Here is a 21,118-nt window from a genome sequence, read left to right as displayed (position 1 = left end):
GAACAGGGCAGGTATTTCTAAACAATGGTGTCAGGGATCCTGGTGCTGGTGTATGAAAACTCTAGGCACACAGCAGCAGTTGGGGTTAGTGATGGGTCTGCATCGAGGCAGAGGCTGGGGGTGGCTGGTTCGTGGTCCTGTCTCTTGGAACACTCTGGCTTCTCCTTGGAGGCAAATGTTACTTAGAATTTCACCTTCCTTCCCCAGGAATTTGTGTTTGCAGTCATGGTGGGCGCATCCCCTTCACTTCCGGGAAATCTGAGCTCAATCTGTCTTCTCCCGAGGCAGCCATCCTCCCTGGCGAGCTGGGAGGCCTCTGCCTCCATCCCGCCAGGCCCATCTGGACCAGCTCCTTGTTGACTTTCTCATTGGCTCTTCCTCTCAGCTGCACTTGGCCTTCTGATGCTCCGGCTTCCTTCTGCTCTGATGGAGCCATGTGTAAGTCTTCCCCTGGGTCCTCTGAAGCGCCTGCTGCCGTTCTCCAGCCGGCTCCATTTCCCATCCTGCCCTCTCTTTGTTTTTCGTTGGTACAGCAGGCTTTAGCTGATAGCTTGCAAGTTTTCTCTCTTTTTTCTTTTCTTTCTTGCCTAATTTTGCTTTATACTCACTGAAAATGCAGTTTTACCATTCCCTGCTTCCGGTGACTTACGGCAGGAACATTGTACCAATTGATTGACATGAAAACTTTAGTGCCCCACTATGTAGAGGCCAAATTAACCATAAGAAGCTGCTATGTAGTATATTTTAATGTAGTTCTAGTGGCAGAAACCCTTGTGATAGCCAGGGATATGTGGTTTGATACCAGGAGGAACTGTGAGTGGATGATTGAGGCTTCTCTTCTGCTCTGCCTTACTGTGCTGGTTGATTCTTTAATCATATGAATTAAGGGCTCTGAGGATCAGAGGGTGTTGCCTTTCAAGAGGGACAATTTCCATGTGTGTGTGTGTGTGTGTGTGTGTGTGTGTGTGTGTGTCGGTGTATGTGCGTATGTGCGTGCATGTGTGTTTTGGGATGGGGCTCAGAATTTCAGGGGCTAATAAATGAGAGAGGGAGATAGAGAGAGAGAGAGAGAGAGAGAGAGAGAGAGAGAGAGAGAGAGAGAAAACAATAATAGTAAGATTTTAGTCAAAAAGCTTAAGATAAGAAGAAGTCAAAAAGCTCAAAGAAACTGTCCACCCAGACAAGTGTCACTCAGCACTCCAGTCACAGCCAATCAATTCTCTCATTCCTCTCACAGGAGGAAAAAAAATGCTAATTTTACAGTGTTGAGAGCAAATGACGATTAGCAAGAAATATCTTTGACAGGGACCCATTTATTCTTGTTTTAAAAACATAAAACCCGCTCACTCTGTTCCCACCCCATTTCTTCTGTTTCACACCTTCCTCTGTATCCCTTAGAAATTGGTTCTCGGACCAATGTCTGCAGCCCTACCCTAAATCTTTCTAACACAGCTCTCTGCTTCTTCCGGCCCGAAAGCAGTGTGGCAAACCACGTCGGTGTTAAAGGTTAGGCATATTGGAGGTTCCCTTGGTCTCATGAGCTTCTACTTTCAAAATAAGGACTTTGTTGGCTGCTTTCACGGTGGAAGGCAATTTTACATATGCACACTGGAGCACTCCGATGCCCTGAATTCATAATTCCACCTAGCACTCAGGGAGTGGGACAGCCCAAGAGCAGAGCTCCCAACCCTAGCACTGCATAGAAAACACACTCCTGTAGCTGGCGGAAGCACACACAAGTGTCCTGGACACATTTCTTCTCCCTGGCAACAATTTACAAACGCCTTGTATGAAACCTGGCTACAAACCCCCACGGACAGCAAGAAGTAACTTCCTGACAACCAAAACAGGGCAGCTCGGGCCTGCTCTGAAGGTGGCTGGCCGACTTTGCCTTATTAGAAAGTTAGATGTGTGTCATTTTTCCTTTGTGACAGGAGCTTTGGCGAATAGACACACTTTGTATTTTCCCTAATCTATTAATCAGGTTTGCAGGTTGAACTAATCGTCTATTTCTTTTTTATTTCTTACTGCCCTCACAGCTTTTTTTCCTCCTAGTCTCTCCTTTTGGGTTAGAAAAAGCCCAAGGGTTAAAGCTTCCTCCTGGGTTTCTTCGCCCCCACCCCCCAATTTCTTTCCGTGTCCTCCTCAGCCTCATTTTGGAAGAAAGAAAGGGTACTGCTTGCCACAAGATGGAGCTCTGTAGATAACTTTTTTTTTTTTTTTTTTTTTTTTTTTTTTTTTTTTGAGTTTTGCTGAAAAGGAATAGAAATCTCTCGGACAACTTGGGTGGGAGGCACGGAAAGCCCTCTTATCTTGCGGGCCATTCTTTTGTATGACTTGCAGTCATGCCGTCTGTCAGGATTCCTGTATGCGTTGGTTAATGGTAAAGCGGGGCCTTCGAGGAGGAGGAGGAGGAGGGACCAACTTCCTGGATGCAAGGACTTCCTGGCTGTGTGAGCATCTCCGCCTGGATGCTTCTGCTGCCACTGTGAGGTTTACCCGGCAGGATGCTGGCTTCTCTAGAGTGATTTGTCCTTGTTCTGAGAGGATAATTGGGAGCGAGAATAGCAATTGTTAAAGTGTGTTTAGTCAGAAATCATGCGTTGGGCCGCTGGGTCAGAGAAGTCACATTTGCTCTGCTGCTCACACTTCCTGGGCGTGGTGACCTGAATGCTGGAAGGCCACGCCCAATGGCTCCTGAATGCCTTTTCCACAAAGTACCCTGAGCTGAGGAGGAATGGTCCAACAGTCAGGGCTGGTCCAGGCAAGACTTGCTTTGTGATCTTCTAAGTCTGTGAGTGCTGCCTTCAGGTGGGAGGAGAGCCGCTCCACACTGAGCCATGATGGAAATCAGTTCATTCCCGAGTAGAGGAGGCAGCAGGTGCCCCTGGGCTGCTCCTCATCCACCGGGCAGCAGATGGAAGCACTCTGGAGGGTGTGGCTCTTTCTTGGGGTTAACTTTAGCTTCAGGGCTTATGAGGTCTATATTTACTTGATTTGGCTTTTTGGTTATTTTTATTTTCTTCTCTTGTCAGCTTGACAACCTGAGGGCAGAGGATACCATGCCCATGGAAGGGGGAGCAGTAAACCAAGCCCCTGGAGCTGTTTCACCAAGGCCTCAGAGGCTGCTCCAATGCTCCCCCTCTCTCCCCAGCCGTTCCTCTGTGTCTTCTCCATTGCCCGCTCAGCAAGGATCATGCAACCAGAACATTCCACCCTAAATAAATAAATCCCGAAATAAATATGGATGTGAGCCTCATTAACATGACCTGTCAAATCCCTAAGCACAGACCCCCCCAAATACCCCCGTGGGCCTCTCCGTAATTTCTGGAAAGCACATTAAAAAAAAAGATGATCAGGGGTATATTTGTGGAAATCATTAGTGGGGTGGGGGAAGATATGGTTATAAGTCAATAATTCTTTCTGACATGACCTTAGCTCTGGTGTGTGACGACTCTCCTTATTGGAGGGAAAGACATATGGCCTGAGGTTTACGGCAGATGTCAGGAATCCTGGGAGGTAGTGCAGGGAATATCTTGGTTATATTTTTTCTTTTTAACTGACATGGATGTATGGGACATTTTGTCAACCTAATGACCGTTTCCTTTGGTTCTTCTGGTCATGGCGTGTCGGGATGGAGTGACCCACTTTACAAAAGGTAGTAAATATCACTGAAGGCAAAAAATTTATGTTAGAAAAGGACCAATGAATAGACGTCAGCTTATGTTCTTCAAACACGGTATTGGATTTATACCACATGTCCCATGCAGGGTGTGCATCTGAGGGCTTGAAAGCCACAGGGTAGGTGTCTATGTGGTTCTCTACTATAGAAATTCCTGTGCCCCAGAACTTGTTTGTTCTGGAGATGGGGGGCTGGAGTTACAAGTTGACTTTATGGCCTTTACCTTTTGGAATTCTGAAACAGCTCCTAGCATGACTTAGCAAAGATGTAGTTATTGGGATTCAAGAGAATTGAACTGCAGCGGTGATAGGCCAGCCTGGGTTTTCGGGCTTCTGTATTTATAGGAAGGGGTGTTACCAAGCCATGTGAGCAAATTTCATTTGTAAGGGAGTTGACTGTTGTGCTGTGACTGGGTAGGTGTACAGAGTCCTCTCTCTCTCTCTCTCTCTCTCTCTCTCTCTCTCTCTCTCACACACACACACACACACACACACACACACACAATGGCAAGGGTTTGCTGAAGGTTGAGACTCTGGAGGAAGGAAAGGTGGGGTATCAACTTTACTGGCATTAGAAAACAATAGAAACAATAGTTATAAACCAGGCCATGAGCTTGCAAGGCACTCTTGATGGTGGTGCCCTGGTTTTGATTACAACTGTCTGTGTTTGTCCCTGGCCTTGGTCCATAAGTAGAAAAGCCTCAACTAGTAACTCAGAGGTCATCCCTCTTCTCTTTTCTTCTCTCCTCTTCCTCTTTCCTTCCCTTTCTCTACTCCTCACTCCTGCTCCTCTTTTTCATCACCTTTCCTCTTCCCTCTCCTTCTCTCCAGCACTGATAGAGCACCAGTCCACGATGACAAGGGCTGCCTTGTCAGAGAGACTATGACCAAAGGAATTCTGTCTGCTGACTGATGGCTACCAGTTACTTGCAAGCAGACTGGCCATATCTAACATCTGGATCTCAGTGTTGTCTTCCCTTCACCTTCAACTCCATCCTCTGGATCTGGAGTCTATAGCTTCCTTTACATGGCTGATTACCTCACATCTACAGCCCCTGTTCCCCGAGTTTGGGTTCTCTGTCGTCACTTCCACTCAACTGGCATCCCTTTCTTCTGTTGTTTTCATTCTTTCCTCCACTTCAACAGTGCCACAGCGAATGGGAAAGATGGACACAGAACCCCTGCTGGGAGCCATGGAGATGATGGCGTGTCCACTCCTCAGTCTTTGGAGCTTCACTGGAAGCTTGCCTTGCCCGGTTCTCTTCTGTGGCGCCAGCAGTTCTTTGTCATAGATGATTGTGCCAAGCTGGACACCACTTTCTTAATATACAGCCAAGAGAATTGAGATAGAAGGTACTCAAGGGGGTTTCACATCTCTCTGAAGTTCTCCATGATTTGCAGAGTTTTCACAGTCACCCTTGGGCTTTGACACCTAGAACCTTATCCTAAACTACAGAAAGAGGCCACTGCTGTCTCAACTTAGACTTCCAACTTTTGGAATCTGGGGTAAATGGCTATTAGGCTCAGCTGAAGCTTTCTGCTTTTTTTTGCAGGTAATTTCACACATAGAACAACAGCAGGGCATAACCCAAAGTTGGAAATGGCATTGAGAACTTAATTTTCTAGAAAGGTAGCTTTTATTTGTTGGTTGGCTGATTCGTTTTGGTCGTGGTTGTCTGGTATGGAACTTAGGGCTCATGTGTGCTAGGAAAGTATAAGATAGACCTCTAGGCTCCTAGATGGTCTCATTTTACTGGCTTGAAACTCAATTCACTTATTTCTTTTCCTTTTTAGCATATGTATATGTATATGTATGTATGTGTGTATAGTATACATGTGTGTGCATGTGTTCCCATGTATTCAGGCACACACCCATGTGAAAGTTAGATATCTGTGTCTTGCTTGATAGCTCTCCACATTGTATACTGAGGCAGAGTCTTCTAGTTGAACAAAGATTTTGCTGATTCTGCTGGCTTTGTCCTGAGGATCCCTCATTTCTAGCTCCCAAGGGCTTCCAAGTACTGGGATTACAGGCAGGCCATCACACTGGTAATGAAGATCTGAATGTGGGCCTTCTACCTTCTGTGGCAAGCATTTTAACCAGTCTCAACTCATATTCCTTTAAAATTATTTTTTACCTTTATGGGAATTTCATTTTTGATAAATACTTTAGGAAATAGTGATAGATTCAAGTTACAGTTCTAGAACTGTTTCCCAGGCCCCAGGCTGATGTATTCATTTACCATCCTGTGTTCTGGCAGTGAAGAATGTAGATCATGTGATCTCAATCATATTATTTTATTGTCCGCTAAACTCTGGCACAAGGTAAACTTATATTATTGTCCTCCTAATTAGTCAATGAGCAGTGCATCCTCTAAGCAATGTACTTCTTCAGCAATGTAAGTTTCCTTCTGACAGGCTAAGAAGACGGGACAGTGACAGAAGACATGCTGGTGATGACAGCCCTCAACAGGTCTGTCTTCTGAGTCAAGCAGCATTAAGAACTACACAAGGCTTTCATAGCATAGCAAAGACAATCACAGGGAGTCAATAATAACTGTGTTGTTGGCTGGGAAGAGTTAACTTGTTCATCAGAAGGAAAAAACTATTGGAAATGCAGTTTCTAGTTTTTAAAAGGAATTAGTGGGGGTTCAGAGCTAAACAAAGAATTCACAGCTGAGGAATGCTGAATGGCTGAGAAACACCTAAAGAAATGTTCAACATCTTTAGTCATAAGGGAAATGCAAATCAAAACAACCCTGAGATTCCACCTCACACCAGTCAGAATGGCTAAGATCAAAAACTCAGGTGACAGCAGATGCTGGCAAGGATGTGGAGAAAGGGGAACACTCCTCCATTGTTGGTGGGATTGCAGATCGGTACAACCATTCTGGAAATCAGTATGGAGGTCCTCAGAAAATTGGACATTGAACTACCTGAGGAGCAGCTATACCTCTCTTGGGCATATACCCAAAAGATGCCCCAACATATAACAAAGACACGTGCTCCACTATGTTCATCGCAGCCTTATTTATAATAGCCAGAAGCTGGAAAGAACCCAGATGCCCTTCAGCAGAGGAATGGATACAGAAATTGTGGTACATCTACACAATGGAATATTACTCAGCTATCAAAAACAGTGACTTTATGAAATTATAGGAAGATGGATGGAACTGGAAAATAACATCCTGAGTGAGGTTACCCAATCACAGAAAAACACACATGGTATGCACTCATTGATAAGTGGCTATTAGCCCAAATGCTCGAATTACCCTAGATGCACAGAACACATGAAACTCAAGAAGGATGACCAAAATGTGAATGCTTCACTCCTTCTTTAAAAGGGGAACAAGAATACCCTTGGGAGGGAATAGGGAAGTTTAGAACAGAGTTTAGAACAGAGGCTAAAGGAATGCCCATTCAGAGCCTGCCCCACATGTGGCCCATACATATACAGCCACCCAATTAGACAAGATGGATGAAGCAAAGAAGTGCAGGCCGACAGGAACCGGATGTAGAACTCTCCTGAGAGACACAGCCAGAATACGGCAAATACATAAGCGAATGCCAGCAGCAAACCACTGAACTGAGAACGGGACCCCCGTTGAAGGACTCAGAGAAAGGACTGAAAGAGCTTGAAGGGGCTCGAGACCCCATATGAACAACAATGCCAACCAACCAGAGCTTCCAGGGACTAAGCCACTACCTAAAGACTATACATGGACTGACCCTGGACTCTGACCTCATAGGTAGCAATGAATATCCTAGTAAGAGCACCAGTGGAAGGGGAAGCCCTGGGTCCTGCCAAGACTGAACCCCTAGTGAACGTGATTGTTGGGGGGAGGGCGGTAATGGAGGGAGGATGGGGAGGGGAACACCCATATTGAAGGGGGGAGAGATTAGGGGGATGTTGGCCAGGAAACCAGGAAAGGGAATAACAATTGAAATGTAAATAAGAAATACCCAAGTTAATAAAGATGGAGGGAAAAAAGGCATTAGTGGTATGTCTGTGTGCTTGCAATCCAAGTCCTGTTGTTCCCAGTTCGTACTTCTGATGTCACTCACAGGAGGATCTGCAGGCAGCTAACCGGTGCCTAGAATTGCCATGTGCGTGGTAAAGTTGAATTTTGAATGCTCTTGCTTTCCAGGACTTCTTCTTGCTACTTGTGAAGAGTTCTAAACCACCAACTTTCAATTTCTTCTTCTTTTTTGAATCTGCTTTTTTGAGTCAAGATCTTCCTACAGAACTTAGACTGACTGTAATCCTCCTGCCTCAGCCTCTGGTCTGTTCCTGTATCTTCCTTTCTAACAAGATCTTGTTTGGCCCAGATTGATCTTTGGTTGTACTTGACCATGTGATTTTAGAAAGTTGTCTGTGTCTGCTGCCTTGAGTGTAGGCTGAGGTTGGTGTAAGCCAGGGCTTTTCTGCTACTAGTTTATCTAGAATGAAGATTGAAACTCTGTCCCACAATACAGCATAACAGAGGTCGGTACCACACGTGTCCATGTTCATATTCTACAGATGCTGCTCAGTTGATGCCAGCGCTTCATTCACACACAGAGAAATAGACATTCACCACTGTTCCACTCTCCTAGCTAGTTTACACAGAGTATATTAAACAGTTCTGGTCAATCAAAATATTGGGGCTTCTGTGAAAGTTTCGACCTGAAACTTCCTGGCTCTGTGACCTGTTTAGCTGTATGAGAATCCTAAGACCAAGACAGGCAAGCAGAAGGGCTGTGTTGCCAGTCTGGCCCCTGGCTCACCCCAGAGAAGAAGCATTCAGGAGGACAGTTCTGGAATTTTAAATGTCCCCATTGTTAGCCAGTTTTCTGTGAGTGAGCCTGCAGTTAGAGACTTCCTCATTTGCTCCCTCTCAGCGGGTGGGAATCAGACGATCTGAGCTGGGACCTGTGGAAATCCTTGTGCTTCATTTAAAAAAACAAGATGTACTGTCATGAATCAAATGCACATTTGTGGATGCAGTGGTCTGGTTGGGTGGAAGGGACATGGGTGGGGGAGAACAAACCTGATTCAGCCACTAGAATATGTGAGTTGACCTTTGTTCCTTTGGCTCTTTGTATATGACCTAGACAGATGGTCCACGATACACAGTTTTTTGTGAAGACTGCTATGTAGATGCTGTAGGACATGAATAATCTCCTCATGTCTCTGTAGACTCGTTAATTCTTGAAACTGAGGTAAGATCCTACTTCACACACACACACACACACACACACACACACACACGCGCGCGCGCGCTCGCACACACACATTTAAACAAATGCACTTGCCTGCACACAAGTACATATAGGCATATAAACACATATACTTTCAAATAAACATGTACACATATACTCACATGCATGAACATGTACATACAGATATTTCCTGAGGTTGAGAATGGAGAAAAAGCAAATAAACTCTGGGGTAGGAGCCAGGAACTAAGTCTCTGGACAAGATGCAAGTGAAATACTAGGTAATCCCTCAAGGTGAAGTGACCTCTGAGGTCATGCTGACTACTTGCTTTTGAGCTCTGAGTATAGTTGAAATTGGGAGGGTTCTCTGTGATATGACTTTGCTGAAATACCGTCCTGAGTGTATCCTGGGTGGAGGTGCCAGCAAAGGGCTTAGAGCCTCTTCACATGTCAACTGTTTCTGCATGGGTTGTATGTGAAGGCTCTGTTGACAGAAGGACAGCGAAAGGCTCTACTTCATAGCCGACGAAGTCACTCCGTGTCAGGAAACTGTGGCGAGTGCTGTATCTTACACCGTGCTGTAGAATTTACATGCTCATGGGCTTGTGGGGCATCCACCTGGCCTCCTTTGCTCAGGTACAGTGTCTAGGGTCTGCCATTTATGTGGAGTTACTGAACTGAAAAATGCATCGGGCAAATTCTGAAAGGGTAACAGAATTGAAGCAGAAAGGTGAACAGTGAATTTTTTGGTGGTTGAATACAAACTGAGCCAGGAGCCTGCATGTGCCCTGAGCGCTGTATGTCACTTGCAGGAATGGCTTAGCTTTGGTCATAGCTAGAGCCGAAGCTGAAGGCCGCACTTCCCTGAGTGGTCAGAGTCTTCTCTGGAGCCTCAGTTGGAAGGTAGTTTTGGAAGCTATCTGCAGAGGACAGGGACAGGGACTAAGGCAAATGGCACCATCAAGAACATTCACAGTGAATGTGAGTTACTTACCTGCAGATCCAGGTGGACACATCTGAGTGACTTTTAGGGTGTGCAGGGAAGCAACAGGGTGCTAGTGAAAGGGACCTGGAGAGAAAGAGGGAGGGGTGACTTCTGAGAAGATCATATTAAGATACTTTGAGAGGATGATGCCAACAGTTTCCCTATGTCTTCAGCAAAGTTTATTGCTCCCCCATCCCCTACCCCACCTCCCAAGCCCATGCTGGGATGTGGTTGCCGCTGTGGTAAGTGAAATCCTCATTAACAACAAACAAATAAACAAACAAAATAAACAAACAAAAACATTGACATCTTTTTCACTGAGGAACTGAGTTTGTTCTGCTGGTTCTGAATTCTCACTCTCTGGGGATGAAATTAGGGACCGCAAGGACGGATTGTTAGAAATTGAGGCCACCCCTCAGTTTTGTCTCTTGCACACAAACTCACTTGCTATGTTATGAACCACATGGAGCCATCCCCAGACACAGCTGCCCAACGTTAGTCTTCTACTCAGAATTATCCTCTGCTTTTCAGAAGCTCCTTGGGTATTTTGTTCCAGCCCTATAAAATGAAGAGAGTGTTTTAATCACTTGGGACAACTTCTGCATCAGAAACCTAGAATTTATCAATAGCTCGTTAGCAGAGATGCGCGATGCTTTGATACCATACTCAGGTTAATTAAACTCAATTAGGAGTTGGTGGTTTGACTTTGCATAGGGAGATTGGCAGCTACTCCTGATGAAAGCTAATCTATTCCTAGAAGGGAATGATGGGCTCCCCAGAACATCAACTCCTTCAGACCACATCCATGGGACCACGAGAATGCTTGCACCTTCTTAGATCCCAACACAGAGATGTGTCAGGATTCCGCTTCTCTATGCCCACTTCAAGGGGCAGATCCTAGGCTGTGGGCCTGTACGGAAGTCTCTCCCATTATAGCTTGGGCACCAACAGTTTAAAGTTTGTTGAATCCTTTTTTTGCTATGATGTCTGCCTTTTTGAAGTGCTGCGAACCCCTTGAGGTGCTACTTAGGCCATAAAATGATTTGCTTTGGGAATCCTATTTCCTTTACTCATTGATCAGAACTGAATTGCTAGACTCCAGAGATGGTTAACAGCTGAGCATAGAATGTTTTGTGAGGACTTTTGGCTGAAACTTAGGAAGCCCCCCCCCCCAAAGTAATAAAAGATGTGCAGAGTAGCCAGTCACCTATTAGGAGCTGAAGTCAACCCCATGGTATTGTTTGAAGTTGTCGTCCCTTCAGCTTGCCAGGGCACCATCTCTACAAAGATGCCTTCTCTCCAGGGTAATCTTGGACCGGAGAGGCTTAGGATTTCTTTTGGGGGCACTCCCTTGGGTTCTAGGACATTCTATATGTTTGATGTCTGTTAGGAAGAGTGACGGTAGGGCTTAATGTTTGCAACATATACTCTTGGTCATCTCTGGATGTTGAGAGGGCTCTCAGAAACTCAAGGTATCCTAAAAGTTTAACATCGAAACCCAGTTCCAGCCCTAGCCAAGCTTCAGCCACCACCCACACCTCCCACTGTGGTACGTGACAAACTACTTTGCGCTTAACTAGCTAAGTTTATTGCAGGAGACAGCAGCTTACTAGGACTAAACTTTCCAAATTAAAGCTGGTGAAGCAAATACTACCGAGCGATGCAGGGAGGGATGAACTGTAATTTGTGGCTGCGTTATTTGCGAGCGTTGCCGGTGCAGCACTCAAAGTGTGGAGGCCGCTTTCACATTGGCTTGCTCGGAGCGGAGGCTTTTAGCGTTCTTGGGAAGTGCTTCTAAGGAGCTCTCGTGACATATTTGAAAGCTTTCACAGTCAATGGGTAGTCAATGTGCAAAATAAGAAAAGATGAAGTCTGAGGGCTAGAAGCAGATGAGCCTGGTTTGGGAAGAGATTTAAACCATATGAGTGCAGCTTCATAGACAGAGATTATAATTTTTCATTCAAAATGTAGGCAGACGGTGGGCAAGATGCAATCAGTCTTTAGCTTTGCCGCACGGTGTAAATGTATTAGAAAGGCTCTGTGATGGTAATCACCGAGTGAACTCGAAACCACCCCTAATTAAACTGTCTGCATCCCCCAGCATCTTCCCATAATGATGTCAAACCATGTAGCAATTAGGCTCACCTCTATGGATATAAACACTGTTTGTAAATCATATAAACTTAACCTGGCTTGCTTATTGAAAATCTCCTAAAAAGGAATTAATTAGCTGTGTATGTTTTGGAATGGGAATTTACGGGATCATTTTGGAATCTTTTCACTGAAGTCAAGTTAATGTTTTTCCCTGAGTCTCATCAAATTATATCTCTTTGAGAGAAGATGGCCAAGGAAGATGGAGGCCAATTTTCTTCATTTTCATTTTATGTCTGTGAAGGGCATTGAACTGTGGGGTTCTATTGAGTTAACCCAGTTGAAGATGTGTTTCTTGGAGAAGGTGCACGCCAGCTGAAGTCTGTATCCTTTCTGTGTTTTCTGAGCTTGGCAGCTAGCACGGTGTGCTTCAAGTTCCCCCAAATATGAAGTTTGGCCATAGCAACAACCCTTCCTAGCCATGTGTTGTATTAAAAAGACACCAGCCCCAAGCTGTTCAGCTCTAACCTGGGATGGGTTACTAGTAACCAGGTCTGAGGCCAATTTCAGACAAAGAAACCGAACATCCAAAGCAAACAGGCCTCTGTTTTAACTCAGTGATTTTCCCCTCTGTTTACATGGAGCACAAAAGAAAGGCAAGGCAAGTTCACAAAATCCAGCTTGCTTTGTTGTAGTGCTCTCCCTGGAGCCTGGGCTCTTGGTGGCCGGTGGCTTACCTGAACATCAGCCACAGAGCACATTTATGGTTATTGTGTTTTACAGGTTGATAGATTTTTATATTCTGTCCAAGTCAGGATCTTACACCACCTGGTTTATTATTTAGTAATTTACAGTGCAGCCAGGCATGCTTGGCTTAATGTAGGATAAACTTATAAATCTATTGTTCCTCCCGTTGCCAGGGTTGTGTGAAATGAACTACAGAGAGGCGTCCATACATTGCAGTGCTGTCTTTTTTTTTTCTTTGATAGGGAAGCAGGCAATAGATAACTCAGTGACAGTGGCATCCCCCGGGACGGCAGAATCTGAGAGCGACACTACGTCAGCTTAGTCGGTCATTATTGCATGAGCCGTGAACCATTAATGGACTGCTACGCCCAGCTCAATCTGTGTCAGATTATGACTCTTGGAAGAGGAAGTGCTGTCTAATAGCCAACTTTGCTTCCTCGCTACCATCTTATTAGTTTCAACGATAGGAATGCGCACAGGTAGATAGTAATAGGGACCTTCTTTGGGAAAAGACAAGACCCTGGTTATCCCCCTTCCCCCCATTTCTGGAAACAATGTGTGTTGATGCTGCTTGGGCTGATCTGACAGGAGAGGCATTCTTTTTCAGGTGTGTCTGGACCTCATATACACAGAGCCAAGTGTGTTAAATACATCAACAGTGGTGGAATTTGCTGGTTGTGTGGCTTCTGTATAAGGAGAAGCTTGTACGGATGAGGGGAAAATGAGAAAGGCTGTATCCTTTACTTCCACCCAAACTGTTCAAATAGGAGCAGCAACCCACTTTGAGATCCTAAGAGTAAACTTGCCTTCCTTGACATAATACCGAAAATAACCAATATGTAGTATTGTATAGTTTCTGTTATTTGTAACATAGGAAAATATGCTGTTTATCTGTGGCTTCAGATCTTTAAAAAAATATGGGTTCTTTTAAAAGACTATATGAGATTCTTAGTTTTTTTTTTTTTTTTTTTTTTTTGTTGTTGTTGTTGTTCTGGTGGTAAGAACTTTATTTTGCCTGTTTGGGGTCTCATCGAGGACTAACGTTTAGTCAGTTTCCTCCTTTTTAAGGTGTGAGTCTGTTTGTCTCAGTGTACCTCCCCAAGCAGAATTACTGAACTGAGCCCTAGCATTCCCCAGGAAGGATGTCTGTGCAGGTGGAGTCTGACGTGACCGTGGCCCTCCCGTCCCTGTGTGTGGCTGAGCCAACCACTGTTGAAAATTCTCTGTGAGGTCAAGAAGCAGAAAGGAGTCGAATAATGCTAGCCAGAGAGGCAGAGTGCTGAGGGGCAGGGCCCACAGCACAGAGGGAGACAGAACGAGCACGGAGGAGGCAGCAGGCCTGGCCTTGGGCCCGGACCAGCTGCTGCAGCCGCCCCTTAATACTCAGCTGGAGTGTGCCAAGGAGGGGGAGCCCAGGCACCACATCTGGCTTGTCACCCCATCTGGCTTGCCACAGTCATCACTTCCCAGCAGCAGCAGTAGCAGCAGACAAGGCTACTGAAAGAAAGCCTGATTTGAGCCTGCTGAGAACCCTCAGTGTACTGAACGTGCCCGACAGAGCTGCCAGCAAGAGCCTTCACGATACGGCACAAGACAGTGTCCCCCACTTGATTAAAGCACTTAAATAATAAAGTTAAGAGCAAGTTAATACAGGTGCAAGTCCTCATTCCCGAGTACTCGTGTTCACATGTGTTTATATGTACTGCCCCTGCCAAGGCACATAGGCACTGGCTTGGACCTCCTGGTCTGCATACACTGCTACACAGGCCTGCAGCCCAGCTCAGATTCTCTAGCTCTACAATACCTTTGAATTTGGCCATGGTTTGAGGTTACAATGTGAACCACAAAGAATACTATGAAAATGTCACAGGCCATTCTAACCCCAAACTCCTTCTCCTTCCTGCATTTATTTTGGTACCACCTAAGCAAAACCACGAGCCTGATAACTTTTCCTTTGCTTTATTTTATACAGAAGACTGTCCGATCATTATGGTTCACAATGCAAGCTTAACTCTACCGTAAGTCTTTCAGTGAAAGCATGGTAAGTGTGAGTCTGCCACGGCAGCTCGTACCTGTAAGACTAACGTCTGGGAGACCAAGGTTTGGAGGAGTTCTGAGCTTGTGCTCAGTCTGTGCCACAGAGTGAGACCCTGTGTCAAAACGCAAAACGCAAATCAGAAAACAAAATGCCCATTTAAAACAATGAGAAGGAGTACAAGGAGGTGCACCATTTAGAATTACATCTTCAGAAAGTACAATCTACTTTATTACCAGGTGAAATCAACTTTAGGGGTAGAATTTTGCTCCTAGAAAAGGAAGCCAATATTTAATTGGGATACTTAAAAAACTCCCAGAAGAGATAAGACAAGAGCCAGTACTTACATGCTTCGATGGTTAAAATTTAAAAACTGACAATTCTATGTGTTGGCAAAGACATGGCTCATCCATTGCCAATGGAAATGGAAAAAGACACAGCCTCCACAAAATGGTGTGGTAATACTTTACCAGGTTACATACAGAACCTGGCAATCTTATTCTTCGTTATTAACTTTCTGTATTAGGGTTCTCTAGAGTCACGGAACTTATGGGTAGTCTCTGTATAGTAAGAGAATTTATTACGATGACTTACAGTCTGCAGTCCAACTCCCCAACAAAGGTCAGCAGCAGTTGTGAATGGAAGTCCAGTGATCTAGTAATTGTTCAATCCCACAAGGCAAGCAGGCAAGGAAGTGTCTTCCTTTCTCCAATGTCCTAATGTAGGTCTCCAGCAGACCGTGTAGCCCAGATTAAAGGTGTATACCATCACGCCTGGATCTGGGACTTACTTTGTCCAAGATGACCTTGAACTCCTTGCCTTAGTATCCTGGGATTCATAGTCACTATGCCTCAAGATCTCCATGCCAAGATCCAGGTCAAGATCTAGATTATAGGTGAGCCAATTCTGAATTGTAGTTCATTCCAGATATGGCCAGGTTGACAGCCAGGAATAGCCATTACAATCCATCCCTTGTCTACTTGACACAAACGATATCTTATATCCATATGAAACTATAACAAAGTCATGAATATGCCTAACATGATATAACTATTCCTCATACAATCGTAAACACATTTGTAAATTTACAATAGGGCATTCCCTTGGGAGCATTCTTTTAGTGTCTCAACTTAAATATCAATGGATGTTATAGAAATTGGGAGAGAAACAAATGTGTTGTTAACAAAATAAAACAGAAGCATTCATATTACCTTAGAATCCTTGTGTCTGCAGCTGGTTATGTGGCCTTAGCTTGTATTTATAACGACCGTCCTCTACTTTACTACTATTTTACTATTCTGTCTTTACTCTACCCTCTGCAAACACCTCAGCAGGTCTGGGCTCTTTTCCTGGAGGAGTGGCCCATACCTTCATTCCTGATGGTTCTGTGTCCTTTCCCATCCTGCTGGGATTAGGCTGTTACAGTTTTCCATTGACTTTAATCACAGGGCATAGTAGTACTAAGAGATACCCTAAGGGATCTCCTGTACTCCAGACATAATCCTTCTTACCTCCACTGTGGAAAGGCAATCCAATTTCCCCGTGGTAATCTGGATCTATTACCCCTCCTAATACTGTTATTCCTTTCTTAGCCTGTTGGTTTAAGGGCATTAGAAGCTCAAAATGACCAGAGGGGATGTTTGTTATGGTTCCTGGTAGGAGCACCCCCCAACTCTGGAACCAAACCTTCTAAGCAAGCAGAACCTAGAGTTGTTGGGACAGGAAACAAAAATTTTCCTAGAGGGTCACTAGGAGTGATAGTGAGTGGAACGATTCTCTTTTCCACCCCTTGATTCCTGGACCTGTGGATCCTGGCTATGGGAGAAACGGTACCATATATTGGATGCTGATTCAACACACGTGCTGCCTTCTGAAGGACTCTGCCCCAGCCTCCATGCTGCTGCCACCTCATTGGCACCGTAACTGAGCCTTCAAAGGGTCATTCCATCTTTCTATGAGACCAGCTGCCTCAGGATGATTGGGGACATGGTAAGACCAGTGGATTCCATGATCGTGGGCCCACTGTCACACTTCTCTGGCTGTGAAATGAGTTCCTTGGTCAGAAGCAATACTGTGTGGAGTACCATGACAATGGATAAGGCATTCTGTACATTCACAGATGGTTGTTTTGGCAGAAACATTATGTGTAAGAGAGACAAATCCACAACCAGAATAGCTATCTACTTCAGTAAGAACAAAATGTTGTTCTTTTCACAGAGGAAATAGTCCAATGGAGTCAATCTGCCACCAGGTTGCTGGCTGGTCACCTTGAGGGGTGGTGCCATATCTGGGGCTCAGTGTTGGTCTCTGCTGTTGGCAGATCTGGCATTCGGAAGCAGCTGTATCCAGGTCAGCCTTGGTGAGTAGAAATCTTTGTTGCTGAGCCCAAGCATAACCTTCGTCTCAGCCCCCATGGCCACTTTGTTCATGTGCCCACTGGGCAATGACAGGGATGGCTGGGGAAAAAGGCTGACTGTCCACAGAACGGGTCATCTTATCCACTTGATGATTGAACTTACTGTCTTAGACTTTTACTGCTATGAACAGACACCATGACCAAGGCAAGTCTTATAAAGGATAGCATTTCATTGGGGCTGGCTTACAGGTTCAGAGGTTCAGTCCATTATCCTCAAGGTGGGAACATGGTAGCATCCAGGCAGACATGGTACAGGAGGAGCTGAGAGTTCTACATCTTCATTTGAAGGCTGCTAGTGGGAAGACTCACTTCCAGGCAGGTAGGCTGAAGGTCCTAAGCCCACACCCCCAGTGACATACCTACTCCAACAAGTCTATACCTCCTTCTAGTGCCACTCCCTGGCCCAAGCATATACAAACCATCACACTCTCCAAATGCAGTTATAGCTACACAAATAACCTGTATACAGAATTCACAGAAGAATTAGTGAAAATTGCCCCCATTAGGAGAATTCCCAAGGAACAAACAACACTAGAAACTATCAAGAGGTAAATGGATAAACAAATTCCTGACATTTGCAGATCAGGAATATTACTTAGCCACAAAAAGAAAAATATTATTCAAATTGCACACAAAACAAATTTCAAAATTCTTGCAATAAGTCACAGAAACCAGACACCACAGAAAGAATGTGTGTTTTATATGAAATCATTTACATGAAATTCTAGGAAAGAAAAGCCCACCAAGAGGTAGATAAGAAGCTTCCAGGAAAAGGGTATGGGAGAGTACAAACAGGCATGGGGGAACTTTGGGGACCTGTGCTAATGTAGAGATTGTCCTGGGGCTACATCACACTGTCCAAACAAACATACCCAGCATCTCAGTGAGGAAATGGTCCTGCCATTCATTATAAATCTCATTCTTCAGTGGGGGGCTAGAAGTAGAGATGGAACATTAAAATTAACTCCATCCTTTGTAAAGCACGACACAAAAGACTAAGGTGCCCTGAGGGTACACGCTGGGTGCCAGCACATAGCAGTGACACCAAGATAAAGTTGAATGCCAAAGCAAGGGCAGGAGGAAATGTTTATTATTATCATTTATGGATTTCCTTCATTTAAAAAGTACTCTTAAGGTGGGAGTTCATGCCTGAAATCCTAACAGTCAGGAGGCTCAAGCAAAAAAATAATGTTCTGAGTCTGAGGCTAACCTGGGTTTCATAGTGACTTATAGACCACCCTGGATTTCCTGTATGTTTTGGACCAGTAGCTTTTTCTGCTTTACATTATCTTTGACAGTTGTGCCGATGATTTCTATGGAATCTTCTGCTCCTGAGATTCTCTCTTCTATCTCTTGTATTCTGTTGGTGAAGCTTGTATCTACAGCTCCTTGTCTCTTCTTTTGGTTTTCTATATCCAGGGTTGTTTCCATGTGTTCTTTCTTGATTGCTTCTATTTCCATTTTTAATTCCTTCAACTGTTTGATTGTGTTTTCCTGGAATTCTTTCAGGCATTTTTGCGATTCCTCTCTGTAGGCTTCTACTTGTTTATTAATGTTTTCCTGTGTTTCCCTAAGGGAGTTCTTCACGTCTTTCTTGAAGTCCTCCAGCATCATGATCAAATATGATTTTGAAACTAGATCTTGCTTTTCTGGTGTGTTTGGATATTCCATGTTTGCTTTGGTGGGAGAATTGGGCTCTGATGATACCATGTAGTCTTGGTTTCCTTGGATTCCTGCGTTTGCCTCTCGCCATCAGATTATCTCTAGTGTTACTTTGTTCTGCTATTTCTGACAGTGGCTAGACTGTCCTATAAGCCTGTGTGTCAGGGGTGCTGTAGACCTGTTTTCCTGTTTTCTTTCAGCCAGTTATGGGAACAGAGTGTTCTGCTTTCGGGCGTGTAGTTTTTCCTATCTACAGGTCTTCAGCTGTTCCTGTGGGCCTGTGTCCTGAGTTCACTAGGCAGGTCTCTTGGAGTAGGAAGGTTTGTTTTACCTGTGGTCCCGAGGCTCAAGTTTGCTCGTGGGGTGTTGCTTACGAGCTCTCCGTGGGGGCAGCAACCAGGAAGATCTGTGCCGCCCTTTCCGGGAGCCTCCGTGCACCAGGGTTCCAGATGGTGTTTGGTGTTTTCCTCTGGCGTCCGAGATGTGTGCAGAGTACAGTCTCTTCTGGTTTCCCAGGCGTGTCTGCCTCTCTGAAGGTTTAGCTCTCCCTCCCACGGGATTTGGGTGCAGAGAACTGTTTATCTGGTCGGTCCCTTCAGGTTCTGGCGGTGTCTCAGACGCAGGGGACCTGCTGCTGCTGTGCCCTTATCCAAGGGAACCCAGTGGCCGTATACAGTTTCCTCTTGGGCCAGGGATGTGGGCAGGGGTGGGCAGTGTTGGTGGTCTCTTCCGTTCTGCAGTCTCAGGAGTGCCCACCTGATCAGGCGGTGAGGTCTCTCTCCCAAGGGGTTTGGAAGCAGCGAGCTGCTGCGGGCAGGGATCCGTGTGTTTCCTTTCTTTAGTTTTAAATCTTGATTTTTTTTCATATGCTTCTTTCCTGGTTGAGTTTTGTTTTTGTTATTGAGACAGGATCTCTCTGCACAGCCCAGAGTGGCCTTGAGTTTGGGATCTTTCTTTCCCAGTCTCCTGAGTTCTAGGGTTATAGGCATGTATCACCCAGTCTTTTAATTGAAATCTGAGAGTTCTTGATGTATTATAGCGACATCTGGGTACATCGGGTACTTTGTAAATGTTTTCCTGAGGCCGTGACTAGTCTTTGCATCCATGGAGCATCTTTATCAAGTCTGTTTACCAGCAGCACCAGTTCCTTTTGTGAGACGAGGTCTCACCATGTGTCCCAGGCTGGCCTTAGATTCACATCCTCTCCTGCTTCCAATTTCCCCTTTTTTGAGTACTTTTTCTGTTGTTGGAATAATATACCTGACAGCAACCTAAGGAAGGAAGGAAGGAAGCAAGAAAGAAAGAAAGGAAGGAAGGAATGGAGAGAGGGAGGGAGGGATTGCTTGGTTTACAGTTGAAGGCTACAGCATATCCTGTGGGGAAGCTGTGGTGTTAGGAGTTTGAGGCAGCTGGTCTCACTGATCTGCAGTCAGGAAGCAGAGAGAGATGAAGGCTGGTGTCCAGCTCCATTCCTCCTTTTTATTCATTCTGAGACTCCAGCACATGGGATCGTTCTGCCTGCATTAGAGTTAATCTTCCCATTTGCATTAAAGTGATCAGAAAACTCCCTCCCAGGTATGCCCAGAGGCTTTATTCTACGGAGACTACAATCCATCAAGTTGATAGAATTAACCTTTGGAACTTCCCAAATGCCAGGGTTACGGGCATGTACAAGCACACCCACCTATCTGTCTCTTCCCGATTCACCTGTCTTGTCCTGATTCATTTCCCCAGGACAACATCCGAGAAGTCTTTGCATGGTATAAGCTCACACATTTTTTTCACTTATGTTTTCTCCTAGAATTTTAATTTTCACATTAGGTCTTTACTCCAGTTTGAGCTAATTTCTTTGTTTGGTACCAGTTTGGAAAAGGATTCTTTTCATGACTGCCTAGGGACTCCTAAGAATGCCCTACCTCCACTGGTCATCTCGTACCAGTGTGCTAAGTTGATTCCATGCAAGAGTGGGTGTGTTATATAAATCCACTTGTCAATCCATCAGCTGATGCCACATGAACATGAGGATTGCAGTTTTGACTAACTCTTTAATTAATCCCTAGTCCTCCAGCTTTGCTGAGTACCAAGTTGCTCTGGACATTCTGGGTCCTTTTCATTTACATAATTTTAAAGAGCATTTTCATGTCACTAGAGTAGCCTGTGTATTTGCTTGGGTCTGCACTGACGCTGTATATTCACTTGAAGACAGTGGGTCCCCGAAAACATCACATCTTTTGAGTTATGGCTGTATCCTGTCTCTGTTTATTTAGCTTTTCCTTAGTTTCTCTCAGCCATGCTCTTTGGT

This window comes from Rattus norvegicus, chromosome 1 (genome assembly GCF_036323735.1).
Source record: "Rattus norvegicus strain BN/NHsdMcwi chromosome 1, GRCr8, whole genome shotgun sequence".
Classification (NCBI taxonomy): domain Eukaryota; kingdom Metazoa; phylum Chordata; class Mammalia; order Rodentia; family Muridae; genus Rattus; species Rattus norvegicus.
This window is presented reverse-complemented; position numbering follows the sequence as displayed.